The sequence below is a fragment of the Apteryx mantelli genome, chromosome 1, assembly GCF_036417845.1.
Source record: "Apteryx mantelli isolate bAptMan1 chromosome 1, bAptMan1.hap1, whole genome shotgun sequence".
Taxonomy (NCBI): domain Eukaryota; kingdom Metazoa; phylum Chordata; class Aves; order Apterygiformes; family Apterygidae; genus Apteryx; species Apteryx mantelli.
In genome coordinates, this window is record NC_089978.1 from 151,937,144 (window position 1) to 151,954,390 (window position 17,247).

The following is a 17,247-nucleotide window of genomic DNA, read 5'->3' on the forward strand; positions in this document are numbered from 1 at the left end:
CCCATAGCTAATTAGCAATACAATGTAGTGTTGTACAGCGTCTCCAGTGGGTACAAGAAAACATTTACAAATATAGCATATTTTACACCTAATAAATAATAGGAATAAATCAATTAAGTCAGACACAATTTCCAAACCTCTCCTTTTTAACGCATTTTAGCTCTCCTTCTTAAAATGCATGAAAATGCTATATTTCATTCCCACCCATCATTCCTTCTGTCATCATTACTAAGCCACCGTCTGCCTGTCTCTCTCTCTCCCCAGAGGTGCAAAGCCTTCACCTAAACCATTTAAAAGTGCACAGCTCTGCTTCTTTTATGTTGCAAGCTTCCTCTAGGCAATGCAAACACCTGATGGATCCTTTCAGCCCAACCTGGATCAAGGATAGTCTATGTACAGCACTGTTGCAGAAGAGACATAAGAAGCACTGGGCCTCAGACACATCTCCTTCATCACTGCAGTCCTTGATGAGGTGTCAAGCTCTTCAGTCTTCATGCCTAGCCAAAGCCCACTTGCTCACAAATCACTTCTACCTAGCGAGTATTTACTGCCTAGAGAACAGCAGCAGATCCTACAGCCAGCAGGCTTTGCTCAGCCAAGTAAACAGACAAGGCTGGGGAGGGGGCTCAGTCCCCCAAAAAAGCCTTTGTGCTCCCCAAATGTAGTTACTGTAAGTTCATATTTAACAAGGAGTATCCAAGGCTATAAAGGCATGCTGATATAATATATTATATGCACAAAATATGCATTCAGTGGGAATATGTACAGAAGTGCAATTCTCAGACGATTTATCACATCACTCAGTGGAACTCTCAAAGTTAAATTTGTATTTCAATTTAATATTTTTGGCTTCCTGTGTACTACAGCAAAAGCAAACCTCTCCCAGTACTGACTTGCAGTATGGATGAGCTGAGTCCAGTCTCTGCTCTAATTGGTTTGAAAAAGTCTGGAAAGAAAAACTGCGTCCTGAATCAGGGGAGCAAAGACTTAAACCAGTCTCTCCCACATCCCAGTACCTTAGCAACCCAGCTTATCTCCCTCAAGCAGCGCTTTTTGCCAAAATGGAAACACTCCAAAATTTTGGTGCGATATTGCTATGTGCTGCTAGAGCCCAGTACAAAACCAGAAGAGGGGCACCAGGGTCAGAACTATTATACATTTAGATTGTGTAGTGTAGCATATGATTTATTTTTTAAAAACAATAGCTGTTTCTTGCTCCACAGACGCTGATCGCTCAGCCCCAGACACCTATTCTGCGAGTTCGACACATGTTGCGAGCTGTTTATGCTGGACACATCCTCTGTGTAAAATTTTTATGACTTTTTTAGCTTTTTATTGTTATGTATTTGGCTATCATAGCACCTAAGTGTGGCTGGTCCACCTTAGGCAGTGTAAATCGAGTGGGACAGTAATGAGTGATGAAGGATTTTATAACTCTGAGGAACTGGCTGAACTCTTTCCCTGTTGTTTTAAGACATTCATATTGCCTCTTCTAAAGGTGTAGGAATATTCCTAAGTGAAATGGAAAGCTGGATTTTTGTCTTCCTCCACCCCCTTTGTCTGGAGTCTCCTAAGGTTATTTTCAACTTTAATTCTTTCCTTAAAATACACACACAAACATGACAACTGCTGAGAATGCACAGGCTAATTCTCTAGAGACAATATGCCGCTTCTCCCTTTGTTAAATCAAAAGCAAATGAAGGTTTTCAAGCTCACTCTCATTTTGAAACTCACTTTGATGAGTGTCTGTGATTTATAGGACTTTTCAGGTGGTCTCCCATCCAGATACCTGCCACACTGAAGCCTTGTTTGGCTTCTAAGAGAAGGTATATTCAGGCCCAGTGAGGTAAAGACTAGCTCTCCAAACACATTTAATTGTATTGTGTCCCATTCACCATTTTTCATCCTCTTGCTACACTTGCTGTTCCTCCTCTGTCACCGTCAGGACTCCCCCTTGTGCATGGAGGTGACTAGAGCTACACAGTTAGCAGGACCCCACTTATGAATTTAAACTTCTCTAGGGCAGCATCAAGGGCTTGCAGGGAGCAATCCTGTGGAGACTCAGGAAGCTTCATTTTAAACTGAAAAAGAGCCTGTACTTAAATATTGCAAAGGAAAGTTAAACCAGCTGCAGTCTCCACCTGAGTCTGCAGAGCCTGAAACAATTCTTTTAATTATTGTAAATATATCCCATTAATAAAAATCATATGCTATTTCTTCTCAGTGCCAACAACACTGTTAGCTCTTCCACTGCTATCCATTGCCTCAAAGAATTGATTTGTTGGACCATCTTACTTTAGTGTCTTGAATATATAGTGCTGAGAAGAATAACCATCTAGAAAAGAGGAGGCACGCTAAGGGGGGATATGAAACCCCCAAGGGGATTTCAAGCTCTACTGAATTCAGGGATCTTCTTGACACAGGTGGTGGAGGAGCCAACAAGGAGAGGTGTGCTGCTGGACCTCGTACTAACAAACAAAGAAGGACTGGTGGAAGATGTGAAGGTCGGGGGCTGCCTTGGCTGCAGTGACCATGAGATCGTGGAGTTCAGGATCCTGCGAGGAGGCAGCAGGGCACCAAGTAGGATCGCAACCCTGGACTTCAGGAGAGCAAACTTTGGCCTCTTCAGGGACCTACTTGGAGGAATCCCATGGGTTAGGGCCCTAGAAGGAAGGGGTGTTCAAGAGAGCTGGTTAATATTCAAACATCACTTCCTCCAGGCTCAAGAGCGGTGCATCCGTATGAGTAGGAAGTCAAGCAAAGGAGGCAGGAGACCTGCATGGATGAGCAAGGAGCTCCTGGCAAAACTCAACCAGAAGAAGGAAGTATACAGAAAGTGGAAAGGGGGACAGGCCACTTGGGAGGAATATAGGAACGTTGTCAGAGTATGCAGGGATGCGACGAGGAAGGCTAAGGCCCGTTTGGAATTAAATCTGGCTAGAGATGTCAAGGACAGCAAGAAGGGCTTCTTCAAATACATCAGCAGCAAGAGGAAGACTAGGGAAAATGCGGGCCCATTGCTGAATGGGGTGGGTGCCCTGGTGACGAAGGATACAGAGAAGGCAGAGTTACTGAATGCCTTCTTTGCTTCAGTCTTTACTGCTCAGGCCAGCCCTCAGGAACCCCAGATCCTGGAGACAAGAGAGAAAGTCTGGAGGAAGGAAGACTTTCCCTTGGTGGAGGAGGAGTGGGTTAGAGATCATTTAAGCAAACTTGACACCCACAAATCCATGGGCCCTGATGGGATGCACCCACGAGTGCCGAGGGAGCTGGCGGACGTTATTGCTAAGCCACTCTCCATCATCTTTGAAAGGTCTTGGAGGACAGGAGAGGTGCCTGAGGACTGGAAGAAGGCCAATGTCACCCCAGTCTTCAAAAAGGGCAAGAAGGGGGACCCAGGGAACTACAGGCCAGTCAGCCTCACCTCCATCCCTGGAAAGGTGATGGAGCAGCTCATCCTGGAAGCCATCTCCACGCATGTGGAGGAAAAGAAGGTGATCAGGAGTAGTCAGCATGGCTTCACCAAGGGGAAATCATGCCTAACCAATCTGATAGCCTTCTATGATGGAATGACTGGCTGGGTAGATGAGGGGAGAGCAGTGGATGTTGTCTACCTTGACTTCAGCAAGGCCTTCGACACTGTCTCCCATAACGTCCTCATAGACAAGCTCAGGAAGTGTGGGCTGGATGAGTGGACAGTGAGGTGGATTGAGAACTGGCTGAATGGCAGAGCTCAGAGGGTTGTGATCAGCGACGCAGAGTCTAGTTGGAGGCCTGTAGCTAGTGGTGTCCCCCAGGGGTCAGTACTGGGTCCAGTCTTGCTCAACTTCTTCATCAATGACCTGGATGAAGGGACAGAGTGCACCCTCAGCAAGTTTGCTGATGATACAAAACTGGGAGGAGTGGCCGATACCCCAGAGGGCTGTGCTGCCATTCAGAGAGACCTGGACAGGCTGGAGAGGTGGGCAGAGAGGAACCTCATGAAGTTCAACAAAGGCAAGTGCAGGGTCCTGCACCTGGGGAGGAATAACCCCATGCACCAGTACAGGTTGGGGGTTGACCTGCTGGAAAGCAGCTCTGCGGAGAAGGACCTGGGAGTGCTGGTGGACACCAAGTTAAGCATGAGGCAGCAATGTGTCCTTGTGGCCAAGAAGGCCAATGGCATCCTGGGGTGCATCAGGAAGAGTGTTGCCAGCAGGTCGAGGGAGGTGATTCTCCCCCTCTACTCAGACCTGGTGAGGCCACGTCTGGAGTACTGCGTCCAGTTCTGGGCTCCCCAGTACAAGAGGGATGTGGCACTACTGGAGCAAGTCCAGTAAAGGGCTACAAAGATGATTAGGGGACTAGAGCATCTCTCTTATGAGGAAAGGCTGAGAGAGCTGGGCCTGTTTAGCTTGGAGAAGAGAAGGCTGAGAGGAGATCTTATCAACGTGTACAAGTATCTGAAGGGAGGGCGTCGAGAGGATGGGACCAGACTCTTTTCAGTGGTGCCGAACGACAGGACGCGAGGCAATGGGCACAAACTGAAACACAGACACTTCCATCTGAACATGAGGAAAAACTTTTTCACTGTGAGGGTGACAGAGCACTGGAACAGGTTGCCCCGAGAGGTGGTGGAGTCTCCTTCTCTGGAGATATTCAAAACGCACCTGGATGCAATCCTGTGCAACGTGCTCTAGGTGACCCTGCTTGAGCAGGGGGGTTGGACTAGATGATCTCCAGAGGTCCCTTCCAACCTCAGCGATTCTGTGATTCTGTGATCTGCTGAACTCAAGAGAGGCCAGTACAATCCTTTCTAAGCTGAAAGAGGTACAGATTTTGGTGAGCAACAGTTTCTGCATGGCTACCATGTTCTCTGAATGGATGCACATCTACTACTCCGCAGCTTGCACTGGGGGGTAGCTGGCCAGAAATCCAGTTTTTCATTCCTAAGCTCTTCCTCCTTATTACGGAGTAAACTGGGAAGGCTGGTACCTGCATCAGTCTGTCAGTGGTATATCAATTTATTATGACTGATTTTAAATTGATTGCTTTTGAAAGTAAGAGTTGTACAGATAAAGAAAAAGTGATAAACAGAATCAAGAGGGAAGCTTTCATCTGGGCTTGAAGACATTTGCAAAGCCTGATCCTGCAGATATTTGCCTCTTCCTACATTCTCCTGAGAGAGAATCACTAAATCTCTATGTAAACATTCATTGAGCTCAAAAGTGTCAGAGGAAGAAAGTCACACATTCTTCACGCAGTGGTAGAAATAGCTAGGAAAGCTCTGATATTTAGCAATGTCTGTGCCTCTTGCTCCTATAATTTGAGTATTTTGGCAAAACTAGGTCATTGTTTTCTTACTCCTCTCTTTCACAGTTCATATGCACTGGGGAGTTTGCACATCCAGTTTCTGCGAATAACCTTCTGCTTGTTGTTGTAACCCTTCATGAGTCTCTAAATTCTTTCATTTGCTCTTGCTAACCTAATTCTTCCAGAAGTTTGGGAGGGTTTGCATTCTGGCAAGAAGGACTACTACAAAAGGGGCAATTAAATCTTGTGGGCTTTTTCCCTTGTTTTTTGTGTCAAACCAATTGTTGGGATCTTAGCCTCTTTGGCTTCAATTTTCATTTCACAATTTTGGGTAGTATTGCACTACGGAAATAATTGCTTAAAAGGCTTAAGCCCTTTGCCCCTTACAAAATAACAAGCACTCTTTATTTCCTAATTAGAAGAGTAATGGAACCTTTATGAGTCTTCAAAGTCTAAAAGTTCCCAGAACTGTGGCACTTTGTAGAGAAATTATGTCATCTTCTGTGGCCGAGATGAGAAAGAAGCAAGAGGAGAAGCAGGGCAGCAGAGAGCTCCATTGGACTCCCAGGCAAATTAATTACTCTGCCCCTCTCTGCTCTACCCTAGGAGCTGCCCCTCTGCCACCCTCTCCCTCAATTTATTGCCCGGTGGCAATGGGAGGAAAGCAGACTGCTGAGTGGAGGGCAGGACAGGGGCCTGGGACTTTCTCTTTTTCCCCTCCCTTTCTTGGTATTCACAGACAGGAGCTAAAGGGGTTGAAACTGCAGCCTGCTAACCCAGAAATGTGAGCCCCAAAGTCCCTCTCAGTATTTTTCTGGAGGTAGAAAGGTCTAACCAAGGAAGACACCAGCCTTTGAAAGCAATTCCAGTGACTAAGCGAAATCAGTGAATCAAAACTAACGTTTTTAGATGTTCTACATGCTGCTTCAAAAAAACTCTTTGTAGAATCTGAGTATGAAGTACTTCCCCTAGCAAAGTTGGAAGGTACCATTTGAAGATGTATATAATTATACTGATTTTTTGGTTTTTCTTTTTTTTTAAACCAACTAGCTTGTGAATTCTCCTCTTAGTTTTACATTTCATGCAAAAATACTTTTGTGGCAAATGCAGCTTGTGCAAGCTGGATGGGAAGGCAGAGAAAAACAAGCCACCTACAGCTTTACAGTTCTGCGTGCCAGTGGCAGCTGCACATCTACTTCAACCTGCATAACATTTTCCATTACAGGACACCTCTTTTTCAGTAGCTTATAATTTTGTTCAATGTTAACTGTTTGGGCAGAAGTCTCTCATACTGTTTGTCTCATGCTACTTGATGGGGGTTTTTTTTAGATGTTTCAGCAAAAAAATTGTTTCAGCTGTTTCCAAAACTGAGAAGAAAACATGTTGCTTGGACCACATGAAAAAGTTCTTACAACTGCTTCACTGAGAAGCTCCAGGCTTTGGAACGGTAGTTCCACATTTGACGGAAAGACTTTCTGCATCAGGAACGTGGCTTTCGCCATCCACATTCAAAACTGCCTCAGTTTAACTCACTCAGTCTAGCAGATCAGTTTGACTGCCAGAGAATGGTGCTAACAAAGATCCTGACTACACACAGCAGTTTTTCCTAATTGCATAAGCGAAAGAAATAAAGGGAGCATATGATCTGTAACCAATGTCCCTAAGCAAAACATGACTTCTGACAACATGGCCTGAGTTTAACCAATCACAAAAAAGCAAAGAATCAGTAACTCATCAGATCAATCTCAGCAATAGTTAATTTTCCATCACTGCTTCTAAACTGGTGTGCTTAAACATGATTAACACTACCCCGATACTCCTCCTCAAGGTCCATCTCCTTAGGCTGATAAAACAAAACAAAAAAAATCCCCTTTTGCTTTTATGATAAATTCATTCTTCAGAGATTTTGAAATGAAGCTGCCATTTTTGGCATCTTTTTCCCTTGCTATTCTCCTACCACAGGCTTTTCTGGGCAACTGCACAGCCTGAAACATGCCTGCTGGCTTCCTGTAGGCATTTACATTGCCCACACAGGAGTCTTGCCATGTCAGCCGCTACCCAGCAGCTACTGTGCAAGCTTAACAGCCATTGTTCTTCCAGGGTTTGGGTTTGTTTCCCCCCCCTCCCCCCTCAGGAGACAAAGATCTGCTCCAAATGAAAATAGAGCAGTGTGGAGCAGAACAGGAAGGGGGAAAAAAAAGATTTATTTCTTGGACTGTTAATCTGGAATCTTAAATTATGAGTTTCAATCAAACCCATAGAGCCTGGAATATCTGCAAATAACAGTGAAGTGGAGCCTTTGACTGTGTTTGCCAAATGGAGTTATTTGCTCTTGCTGCTCTTGACCAGCTTTCAAGGCCATTTCAGCTGTGACTACAGGCCTGTACTTAAAACTATACTTACATGGGCTGGGGGGGGAAATCTACAATCTGTGGGCTCAAGCTTCTTAATCAATTTACAGAGCGTGTATCTCAAAGCAGCATGTTAAATGGCATGGCCAGATAGATATTCATTGATGAAAATCTGAAATATTTAAAAGAACTGTCAGTGTCTCAAGTTGCATTTACATATATAAATGCAATTCAATTCACCGAAGACCCTAATTAACTGAAGTTCAGTTATGACCTTCCTGGGTATGAAAAGATGAGTCAGATGTTAATTCTTCAACCCAGCCTGTCTCTTGCTAGGCTCAAACTGAACTTGCTGCCAAAGTCAGCCCAGCTACCTGCCTGGAAAAACAAGAGTAGGGATGGGCTTGAGATGTAGCTGTCATTACCAGGAAGCCACACTTACTGTGTTTCGATAACTCCATACTATAGCCCTCTATTTTACAAACAACAACAAAAAGTTACTTCTGTAGCTTCCAGACTTGCACACATACTTCAGGCTTAGGGTCATTATTAACAGCCCACAAACAATATCAAGCTGCATGTTTCACCTAAGTAACCAAAGTTGTGGCCTCCATGTCCATCCATGCAGAACAACTGTGCCATCTCTAGGGACATCCCTCACCAGTTAATGGCATGGCTTTAGGGCAATTGCAGCTACAAAGATTTAAACCAAATGCACTACTAGGGTTTACAGTCACAGCTTGGTATAACCTCATACCAGCACATTAAAGGCTCCATTCCTCTCCCATCACACAGAAATGTCACTGCTGATTTCATCAACAGCAAGTGCAGGTGGTGCGCTGCATCTCTACCTGGAACAACAGTAATAGAAATAGCCTGGCTTAGGGTTAATGTTGCTGCAGAAGTGTTCCCTTCTGCTTCTGCTGACTGCTTAATGTTTAAACCATGCAACTCTAATTCTGTGTTATGCTGCTTTTTATGATATATTTTTGATTTGGAGAATAAGCAATGAGCCTGTTCCTTGTTTGGCAACTGTACAAAGGCACTTCGAACTAACAACACATTCTGTAATCCAGCCTCAGGTATGAAGCTGGACATAAAGCATGCATCTTGAGTAGCACAGATCTGGCTGCATAGTCCAGATCTGCACTGCTTTTAAAACAAACACAAATTTGCCTGTTTTTGCCTTCACATACACCTGTGCAGCTCCCCTGAGCTCAGCATGTGTGTAAATCAGAGGGCAGTTGTGAACCCATGTAGTCTGAACGAGTTAAAGGAGAACTGTGCCTCCATTCATTCCTCCCCCCAAAGTCTGGACATCCATGGTGAACTGACATGCTAAACTAATTTTCTGGAATCTCCTTCTCTAGTTAGGCCCACAAAGTGAGCCTGCGCTTTGGTCAGAAGACAGTACTGCTGAGCTGACAAGTTGAGACTATTAGGAGTTCTGCTTGCAGATACTTATTTTCCAAACAAAAGAACAATTTAAAGTAGGGGAGCAGTAGTAGTTGGGTTTTTTTTATTGTACATAAGCTGCATGTGGGCAATTCTATGCTATTCTTCCACATTTCCCCCACATACAGCGCTAGTCCCTAAGCTTGAAGAACTCCAGAAAGAAACACTAAAAGTTTTTGTGACAATAAAAACATAGCTATTAAGAAAAAAATAAGCATTCCAAACATTTGGACTTTTTTGTGGATATCCCCTTCCATAGCTCCTTCACAGATTTATGCACCATATGAGTAAAATCCACATTTTCATCCCAAACCACATCTCTTGCTGTAGTGTGTGATGGCAAACAGTTTGGGTTTTTTTGGTCTGGGGGCCTCAGGAGTCTTTGAATGTTCTTAGACAATTTCCAAGTAGAGGGAGAGCATCTCTCCTAGTCAGTCCCAGGGAACAATCTCTGCACCCTCCTGTGTGGCTCCCCTTGATGGAAGACCTGAACCTTTCACTATTATCACATACAGAATTAGCATCTTCTCCAAACTACAGAGGCAGGCAAAGTATTTCAGCTCTTTATTTTCAAGTAATTATTAAAATCACCATAATAAGCAGCAAGTCTGTAGCAGAGACTGGGAACTGAGCTCAGGCCTCCTGAACCCCCTTCCAAGCCACCTTCCCACATTGCATTGAAGCTCTGTGCTCCCCAGGACAAGAACAGTTTCTCTGGTAGATGTTTGTCTAATACTTCATAAAATGGGGCCCTGACCTTCAGGTGCCACCACAAGATTATTCTAATGGTTTCTCCACCCAAGGGGCACATCTTATCTGGGTGTGAAAGATTCAGGTGTGCCGAATCTGGTTACCCGGATGCTGAACAGAGCTCTTTCCTTCGCTTTCTAAAGTCATGACACCAGAGCTGCTCTGCACCCAGCAGGAGGTTCTCAGAGGAAAACCTGGCCTCAACTGTCCTGGTCAGGTTTCTCCCCAGCTGGCCATCCTGAGCAAGCCAAACCCAGCAAGGCCTCCTGGACATGCTGGAAAACCAGCAAAGCCTCAGCTCTGCCACTAGCATCTTTCATTCCCAGGCACCTCCTTTGGCCAGCTGTCCAGCTCCCTTTAGCCACTCCGGCCAGCTAAGGATCTACCACTGAGCAAGCCCCATTGATTGCTGGACCAGATTACAAATACCTTTCCTATCTTAGCTTTTTTTACCCATGCATTTAGCTGGCTTTTCATATGATGAATTCTATTTCTTGGCTCTCTGCTTGCAACCCCAAAATTCTTCCATCTATTCTGTCCTCCCCAAAATAGATTCCCTTATTCCTCAGTTACTTTTCCCAACAACCTAACAGGGCTTTGAAATACTTGTTCAAATCTTAGTTAGGAAAACTTGCACCCAATTTTTGAAGGAAACCCTACAATAAATAATACAACTAATGCTAATTAGCAGTCTCAGTTCAGAGTGGTATTATTATTTGCTTGTCACACAGAGACAGCAGGGCTTAGGAACAGGCACACTCAGCATCCAAATCCAACTCAGCAGTAGTGCTGGGAATAGCAAACAGACCTTTCTGTGGCCTGTCACTTCAACCAGTCAGAATGACCATAAAATATCACTCTTCAGACTGCGTAGCACTTGAAGCCCACACTATGTAAATGAGACGTTTGTTGGAAAGTCGCATGCTAGTGACTTTCTTTTATGCCTCAGTCTGCTATCCACTTGCCTCCACTGAAGATTTAGACCATAGCCGTCTAAGTTCATGTCGCTCACAGCATCCTCCTCAAATCAGGAGTAACATATAAGGTTGTAATGTACTTTTACTGCCTGTCTCACTCTAATATATTGATGACAGATTTCCCCTGAATTCCACCCCCCATCTCACAAAAAAAAAAAAAAAAAATCACAACAGAATACTTTTTATATAGAGACTTCCCTTCGTATCTGTTCAACCTCAGAGATTCAGGAAGACCATCAGTACCCAGACCCAAAGTCAAACTGATTTCCCTTAGAAATACAGGGAATTGGAAATTTGGAAATACAGTGAAGAGAAGAGTTAGCACTAGCAGACTGCACTGAAAATTTACTCTGGTCTCTTCCTTGAGGTTCAAGTTGACAGGCAGAGAGAGGAACCCGAGTAAGTCAAAGTTATTGGGTTTACACTGTAAAAGATGCAGTTCTTGTGCTGGTAGAGCAGAAGCTGTCTACAGTTCTACATGCCACATCTTTTCTGAAAACACTGTCATTATAATTTGCTCAGCATTAGAGTCAGAAAATAATCAATATGAAGCACGTTTTTTGGGGGGGGTGGTTTCACACGAACATTGAGTAGACATTTCTCCAACTCTTCCTATCAAACAGAGCAAGGACTTGATGCATGCATAGCTTTTTCAACAAAATTTCATTTTACAGGTGGTTTTTCTTGAATAAGGACCAGTGATCCTGGACAGTTGATTTGCACTTTTTTCATTTTATTTTGTTTGTATCAAATGTCTCTTGAGCCAAAAACTCTGGAACTTTTGATAAGCCTTGACCTGGATACTCTCTGTATATTTCAATTTTTTTTTCTCTGTTTTACTCTTCTCAATACTTTGCTTTGGTAAAGATGAAAGTAAAAATTCCCAAACATTTCATAAGTTTTTAGAGGAGAGAATCCATTCCTCAGATTGTTTTAGGATCTTGGAGGAACTGGAGAACATCAAAGCCCTTAAGCTTTTAGAAACTGTAACTCAACTTTTGAAATATGAAACGTGTGCCAGACAGTTTTGCCAAATGTTTATGTTTTGGTGCATAGCTGAACTGCTTATCAGAAGTTCATATGGTCTTTGTTCCTAATTTCCCACTATTATTCACACTGCATGTGCTATTCAAATACAGTAACACCCTTTGCCCATGAGAGTCAGCAACGCTTCTGTCTCTCATAGAGGAGACCAAGGAGAGCCGAATGCTCAGGACCTAAAGCATGCAATAACTCTGGGATATACAATCACAGTGATTTCTCCTTGCATTTTTTTCTCATTATAAGATACTCAGAGCTGTCTAAATTCTTACAGAAAGAGAAACCTTATAAACACCTTCCCCAAAATTACAAAATGCCTCAGCTACATACTTTGATACTAGAAAGCGGCTGATAAATTGTTCCATGCATTGTGACCCACTCTGTACCTTTATCTCATTTTTTATTGCAATAATTCTTATGGGATTTTTTTCCCTTTGGGCTACGTTGTGATATTCCAGGCACGTGCCCATCTTCTCTCCCTTCTATCCCAGGAGGAGAATTGCCCTAGATTTTAGCCTAAGAGAAAGATAGGCATCTTCCAGGAATAATTCATCCCATATTGGAATAGATAAAGACTTCTTCTGAAAGTATTTCTCTCTCCACTGACCACAGAGGAATTCTAGACAAGAAAGTCAGTCTAGATGCTTTGGGCAGCTAAAGTTCAGCATGATGAATATCAGCCTAAATGACAGACCCTGCACTACTCAGTGAAACAAAACATCAACCAAAAAGAGAAAAAAACCTTTTCACCTCCATTTGTTTCAATACTCTACAGGACTTCAGTGTTTCAAGTACATGAAGGAGGACACTAGTGATTTTTAGGACAGGCATGACTTCTGCTGTATCATGACAGCAATGTAAATTGGGATTTGGCAGGCAGTCTGAGGTGGGGAAGAGGAGACAGGGCAAGAAGCATGAAAAAAATCAACAAGTTCTGGAACAAAGAAAAGACTGGGGGGGTAAAATGTTTCGTAGTCCTAACAAAAGTGCCTTTATTGTGGGCTATCATTTTAACTTTGAAAAAAATTAAGAGGAAAGGGAAATTATTACAGTGGCTTTGTCTTGCAGAGGGAAGCTCAACAGAAATAGAACAAACAGAAGAGGTCAAGTCAGCACATATCAGCAGGAAATATGAGACGTGTATTAATCACTCTCCTTCCAGACACAACGTGGAAATAGTCTATGAAAATATGTCAACAAATTATTTGCATGTAAATCAGCAAAGCCACAGCAACTTCAGAGGAACTTGCTCCATTTACACCAGCAGCCCACCAGCATAATGGACAGAATCATTTCCCAGTGCTTCTGACAACATTTGCATTTAACGGAGAGAGAGCAGACACTATCACATATTCAGGAAAGGGCTTTCTAGAACCAAGAGGGGTAGGATATCAGAGGAAAGGAAGCTGCTGACAGCTGACATATCTACAATAATGCTTTCATAAAGCCAGGCTGGAGCTTTTCCCACTGCTTCCTTGCAGCAGAGCTTGCTGGAGGTGTCTCACTCCAATCACACACAAGACAAATGTGAAAACATGCAAAGGGTGAGAAGACTCTGGTTTACCCACAGAAATCGGACATGGTGACCAAAGAAGCTTTGTATGAAAATACAACTTTTCCTTCATATCTCATTTATTCTTTTCCATGCACATACTGCACTGAATGGAGAATAGCTATCCTTAGGTGGTTTGGCTTTTTGTTCTTTCCATAGCTATCTGAAATCTAATAACCATTAAACATATCTCACTGCATTTAATCACCAAAGTCAGAAGAAGTTAAAAGTAACCTCTTTACATGAATGCTGCTCTTACAGAAGGTGGCCGGGGGAAGTTTGTCATTGATCACATGACACAACCTTACCAAAAGGATCCAAAATCTTTGCTGTCATTCAGCTTTGGAACAGGCTCTATGGTATCACAATTGCATTTGCACCCTGTCCCTTCAAATCCCCATGCACAGGAAGATGTACCGAATTTACCAAGTCACAGCTCTGATTGCATTTTTAACTACAATCCCACTCAGTTAAAAATCAAATAGAAGATCTCAACAACACTTATTAAGCAACATGGAATATATTTCACAGAGAAGTTTGCTGGAGAGAAGAGTATTTGCATCTCACAACCTATACAGAAGGCACAACAAGATTCTCTAAGACAGTAAAAAATACTAAATAGCTTTTAAATCAGAACAGCACAGCAGTGGCCTTTTGGAACTTGCCTGGCCAACAGAAGTGCTGATCCAGCAATTAAATTGTCATGTTGAACTGTCACTAAGCCTATGGACTTCCAGGAAGCTTGTGTAAAGTAGCAGGATCCATCCACTTAAAGAGCTTACTGAGAGGTCAGGCCCTAAAGGAAGTCTTCCAAATTGAAGTAATTCCCTAATTGCAGTAATTAAGAGTTACAGGATAAATGGGAGTACTAAAGAACATTGCAAATGCTGAGGTAACTTTCTTTTAGTTAAAACTGGCAGCTTTTTAGTGCCTTCCACCATACTGTCTTTAATTAGCTAGCCACAAATCTTGCATAAGCTTTTAGGCTAAAATTAGACTTAGCTAGAGCCACCGGGAATTCTAGCACATTTTTATTGTCACAGCACAACTTTGAAGTATTGTCTCTCACTCAAAAGAGCTAATAAAGCTTCTCTTTCCTCACTATTCCAGAACCAGAATAGCTTATCCCAGTGTTTCCAGAGATGACAACTGTGACTAATATAGTAAAAATGGACCTGACAGATGTATATAGACAGACAAATGAAAATGGTGTACAATGCTCTGGGTGTGTGAACAAGGAGGGGAAAATGGTAAGTTAGTGGTTTGGATAGAAATATAAGATTAATCATAACAAATTAGACCATTTATTGGACGGTGAAAGATTCTTTAGATGTGATGAAGACTTATGCTTTAGGTGAAGTGAAGAAATTAGAACAGCTCCATCATTTACTTGCTGCTGAAGGATGGTGGTGGAGAAACACTGCTTTTTGACTTTTATAGAACAGAATAAGTCACCAGAAAACTGATGCTGGGGATGAGATATGATTATCATTTGATCTCTAAGAGGCTACAAAGTGGGGGGGGGGGGGGGGGAAGCAAAAAAGAGCATAGTCACACACCATGAAATGCTGGCAGAGCAATATATAGCAATATCAAATTTGAAAAACAATTTGTATTTTGCACCAATATAGCTATTTCCAGAAGAGATTCTCAAGGGCAAACATTTTTGAACATAGTTTCCTAACCTCTGGAAGATATTATACTCATTTTCCAATTAAAGAGCTACAGATACAGAATGGGCTTAAAGACTACTCCGAAGGGAAGACAGAAAGCCTTTAGTAGAATGAGGAACAAGCTGCCTCTTTCCTAACTAGCTTGTGTGCCATGGCAACAAGACCAGCCATCTCTTCCATTACAGCTCTTAATGAACTCTCATGGGTGCTCTGTGCAGAAGAGGTTATAAGAGCATTAGTTAGGTATAAGGCAGCCATCCAATAAAGACTAAAGTTTAGAGTAATGCTATCCATGATAGAACTGTCAGATAAAAAGCAAACTTCTATCAGCATAACTAGCATAACAGAAAAAGTCTATCCTAATAGATGGGATCACAAATGTCTAATATAACTGGCTTAAATTATTTATTGGCATTGCAATAAAACAGGTCCACTTAGAGGCATATGAGTAAAGAGGAAACCCACAGTTTTCCAGACATATTTTCCAGACAGTATGTCAAGTTCCCATAATATTGTTCTATAAACTTCTACTATTCCATTTTTACCTCCATATTTTTTAAGGATATAGCTACCTGAAATACTGAGGTACCTTGTACTTCAAGTGCCAGTCTCATGACCTTTATTGGGAAGAAAATGCTGAAGTAACAAACAGAAAAATCAGTGCATGCCTGTATGCGTTGTTTGTCAGAGATCTGTTCATTTCTGGAAAGATGGAGACTGCCACAAATACTTAATCCTCTGAAGTGAAGTCACCACCACTGGAATTTCTGCAAGTATATGGTAACATTCTGGGCTGGTGAAGAATTATGGCAACACTGAATACTACTGAATACAGTAAAAACTTGTCAGCACTAGAAACATTATTCTGGCCATTAAATCATCCTTCAGCAATTTTATTTTCATCAAAAATACCCTGACTGTCAATCTCCCACTGAAGTCTATGCTTTGCAATGATTAGACATCCACATCCTCTGACAAGTTCTTATTGCTCCTCTGACTCATCAGATGAAAATGCTCCCTATGAGATTCAAAGGGAGCCCATAAGTTGCTTTATACACAACACTCGGCTGCAGAGCACAATTCTTTCTAGACTTAAAAAACAAAGAAAGATGGAAGAAAGAAAAAAAACCCTTGAAACCAAATAGCCCAGCCAGTCTGGAGAGGAGCAATGGAATTCAAGCAGCATTAAGAAAGTCATAATTAGTGTGTAACATTACCAGACATTTTTGCTAGTTAAGTATATAATTTTTGCTGCAGGTTTAGAAAGGAAAGCAAGCTTCCCCCCTTTGCAGTCTCCTGATTATTTTACATTTTTCCCAGACTTCGTAAAGGTTCCCTGACATACCACAGAATGCTAGAGACCTAAGTGAAAGAACACAAAACTGAGTTTCTGTACTTAATTGATTTTCCTTAAAAATAATGACCATGGGGGTGGGAGGCCAGCTGGCTCAGGGGATTAGTAATGGGATATGAAATATTTCCACCCTAAGTCAATGGTTCAAAACCAGTCCAAGACAGTGGGTGCTTTGAAAGCCATTTGATGACCTATGTGAAATGAGTTGGTGGTCTCAGTAAAATTCCTACTAGACATATGTCTATGCTACAGTTGACTTTCTTGTTTGAAGTCTCTGCAAAGACTCCAAAAGGAAATAATCACTGAAATGTAACTATAATGTACATAATGGGGCACATTACTGTCTCTTAGCAGAGAGGATGTATTTGGAGGACAAGGAACAAAAACTGCAGTTCAAATACGTCTGAAAAGAAATTAAGTTTGAATTGATGGGGTTTGCGCAATAAGGAGAGGGAGGCTACCTGTTGAATTGAAAACATACTTAAATCCCTAGCTAAACAAATTTCACATTGCACGGTACCCTTCATGATAGACAATCAAAACAGTTTCAGAGACTTGTACAGGAGTCACGTTGCTTACCTCTGAACAGATCTAACCAATTAAGAGATACGGGAATTGTTTAGCAACGTACAGCACCAACAAACAACTGCGCACAGAGTGAAAGAAGGAGGAAGATGCAGAAATAATTTCAGCTAGGAAGAGCATAAGTCAGTGAGCTGAAATTTGCTCTTTTCATCAAGACATTACACTGCTAAGCCAGAGAAAAGTGCTATAAGCTCATTTTTACACCTCACCCAATAGA